Source organism: Otolemur garnettii, unplaced genomic scaffold (genome assembly GCF_000181295.1).
Source record: "Otolemur garnettii isolate 467f Iridium unplaced genomic scaffold, OtoGar3 scaffold00028, whole genome shotgun sequence".
Lineage (NCBI taxonomy): Eukaryota > Metazoa > Chordata > Mammalia > Primates > Galagidae > Otolemur > Otolemur garnettii.
Genome location: NW_003852423.1, coordinates 7375619 through 7378608, shown reverse-complemented (window position 1 = coordinate 7378608; position 2990 = coordinate 7375619).

Below are 2990 nucleotides of genomic sequence, written 5' to 3'. Positions count from 1 at the left end.
AAAAAAAAAAAAGAAAAAACAGCAATTCCCAAAAGACTCAAGAACTCAGTACCAGGAACATTTGGATCTGAGAGAGAGCAAAGGCAGGGTTGGTATTGGGGTTGGGGTTGGGTTTGGGGAGCAGGATTGCTAAATTCAGGAAGATTGGGTGAAAGCAGAGACACTCACTAGATCTTTTCCCCTCCACCCTACACTTTATAGTACAGACAACAACCTTCCCTCACTCTACTAGAAGTCTGGAGGATTATTTTCTGAAGAAAGGTAAACAGGATTTCTTGCATGGAGAACAAGGCATAGCTGAGGTCAAGACACTGTTCTGAAAAAGCAGAAAAGTGATTGTACCAATCAGGATCCCAGCAGGAAAGAGAGTCTCAAGGGATTTCACTTGGGGTGGGGGTTAGTGAGGAGACCATTACAAAGATGTAGACAGGGTTAAGAGAACTCCCCCTAACATAGTGAGGACTCCAGTAACTAGCAACAGCAAGAAGCCTTACCACTCCCAACCCTTCATGAAAAGAGAAAGGTCTTGGCTTACAGTGCCTCCCACTGGCTGGACCCAACCAGAAGCCAGAGAGCCAGGAGGTCCAGGTGGTACATTCCTTACATGGTAAGGCAAGGAAGTGTGGAAAATGGATTCAAGTGGCCAAGAGGAGGGTAACCACCATGATGATCTTATACTACTGAAGGCTGAGAGCTGTGCTCTCCTTGGCTACCTGAAACCTGACACAACTCAGCTCTCCAGGAACAAGGAAAATTGAACAAGGTGAACTGCCTTCTTGTTTTCTCATCTGTACTATAAACAAGTGTCCTTTTTATTGTCTATGTTGTGCCACGTATTTTACATTGTGCCTTTTGTTAGTGATTTTGCTAGTTAAAATGGCCTCCAAATATAGTGTTGAAGGGCTACATGTATGGGCCACATGTATGTATGTATTTTTGGAGACGGGGTCTCTGTTGCCCAAGATAAAGTGGAGTGGCATCATCATGGCTCACAGCAACCTTACACTCCTAGGCTCAAGTGATCCTCTTGCCTCAGCCTCCTCAGAAATTGGAACTACTGGTGTTTACCACTGTGCCCAGCTAATTTTTCTATTTTTTGTAGAAACAAGGGTCTCACTCTTGTTCAGGCTGGTCTCAAACCCCTGAGCTCAGGTGATCCTCCAGCCTCAGCCTCCTAAAGATTCCACAAAATAATTATTAGAACCAATAAATGAATTCAGCACAGTTGTAGGATATAAAATCAACATACAAAAATCAATTGCATTTCTATAAACTAACAATGAACAATGTGAATAGAAAACTAAGAACAAAAGAAAATGCTTAGGGATTAACTAAGGAGGTAAAAGACTTATACAGTGAAAACTACAAAACATTTCTTAAAGAAATGAAAGAAAACAAAAAAATAGAACGATAGCCTATGTTCATGGATTAGAAGACTCAATATTAAAATGTCAGTACTACCTGAAGCAATCTATAGATTTAATGCAATCCCCATCAGAATCTGAATGATGTTTTTTGAAGAAATAGAAGAAAATATACTAAAATTCATATAAAATTTCAAGGAATCTGAATAGTCAAAACAATTCTGCAAAAGAACAACAAAGCTAAGGGACTCAAACTTCCTGATTTCCAAACTTACTGCAAAGGCACAGTAATCAAAACAGTGTATGCAGTACTGGCATAAAGACAGATGTATAGATTTAGTCCATTTTGTGCTGCTCTAGCAGAATATCTGAGACATGGTAAGTTATAAACAATGGAAATTTATTTGGCTATAGTTCAGAAGGCTGGAAGTACAAGAGAATGTGACAGGCTCAGCGCCTGTGGCTCAAGCGGCTAAGGCGCCAGCCACATACACCTAAGGTGGCGGGTTCGAATCCCCAGCCCGGACCCGCCGAACAACAATGACGGCTGCAACCAAAAAATGGCCAGGCGTTGTGGCGGGCGCCTGTGGTCCCAGCTACTTGGGAGGCAGAGGCAGGAGACTCGCTTGAGCCCAGGAGTTGGAGGTTGCTGTGAGCGCGATGCCATGGCACTCTACCCAGGGGGATAGCTTGAGGCTCTGTATAAAAAAAAAAAAAAAAAAAAAGAGAATGTGACAGCTTTAGTGGTGCATCATTCCATTGCAAAAGGACACAAAAGTACAATCTTGAGGGGAAAAACCTATCTTTTTTTATCAAGAACACTTTCCAGACGTAATGGCAGTAATCAATTCATGAGGGCAGAGCCTGAATGTCCTGAGCAAACTCTTAATGGGCCCACTTCTTAATACCAATTAAATTTCAATAAGGGTTTTGGAGGGGACATTCAAACCACAGCATAGTCCAATGGGCAAGAATAAAAGTCCTGAAATAAACTCTCACATTTATAATTAAACGATTTTTTTTTTTTTGAGACAGAGTCTCAAGCTATCCCCCTGGGTAGAGTGCTGTAGCTTCACAGCTCACAGCAACCTCCAACTCCTGGGCTTAAACGAGCCTCCTGCCTCAGCCTCCCAAGTAGCTGGGACCACAGGTGCCCGCCACAATGCCCGGCTATTTTTTGGTTGCAGCCGTCATTGTTGTTTGGTGGGTCTGGGCTGGATTCAAACCCACCACCTTAGGTGTATGTGGCTGGCGCCTTAGCCACTTGAGCCACAGGTGCCGAGCCGTAGTCAAATGAATTTTAATGAAGGTACAAAACCATTCAATAGATCAAAGACAAACAAATGGTGCTGAAAACCTGAATATCCAAACTCAAAAGAATGAAGGTGGACTCTTACCTAACACCATGAACAAAAATTAACTCTAAGGCCAGGCATGGTGGCTCATGCCTGTAATCCTAGAGTGAGAACTCTGGGAGGCTGAGGCAGGTGGATTGCCTGAGCTCAGGAGTTTGAGACCAGGCTGAGCAAAAGTGAGACCCTCTCTCTAAAAATAGCCAGGCATGGGGTGGCGTCTGTGGCTCAAAGGACTAGGGTGCTGGCCCCATATGCTGGAGGTGGTGGGTTC